We start from the raw sequence: 244 nt of genomic DNA, 5'->3' as shown, positions 1-244 counted from the left end.
TCCTCTCTCTCTCTCTGTCCCTCTCTCTCTCTCTGTCCCTCTCTCTCTCTCTGTCCCTCTCTCTCTGTCCCTCTCTCTCTCTGTCCCTCTCTCTCTCTCTGTCCCTCTCTCTCTCTCTGTCCCTCTCTCTCTCTGTCCCTCTCTCTCTCTGTCCCTCTCTCTCTCTGTCCCTCTCTCTCTCTGTCCCCCTCTCTCTCTGTCCCTCTCTCTCTCTCCCTCTCTCTCTCTGTCCCTCTCTCTCTCT

Source organism: Amblyraja radiata, chromosome 45, assembly GCF_010909765.2.
Source record: "Amblyraja radiata isolate CabotCenter1 chromosome 45, sAmbRad1.1.pri, whole genome shotgun sequence".
NCBI lineage: Eukaryota > Metazoa > Chordata > Chondrichthyes > Rajiformes > Rajidae > Amblyraja > Amblyraja radiata.
The sequence above is the reverse complement of the archived record's forward strand: the minus strand, read 5'-3'. Positions refer to the sequence as shown.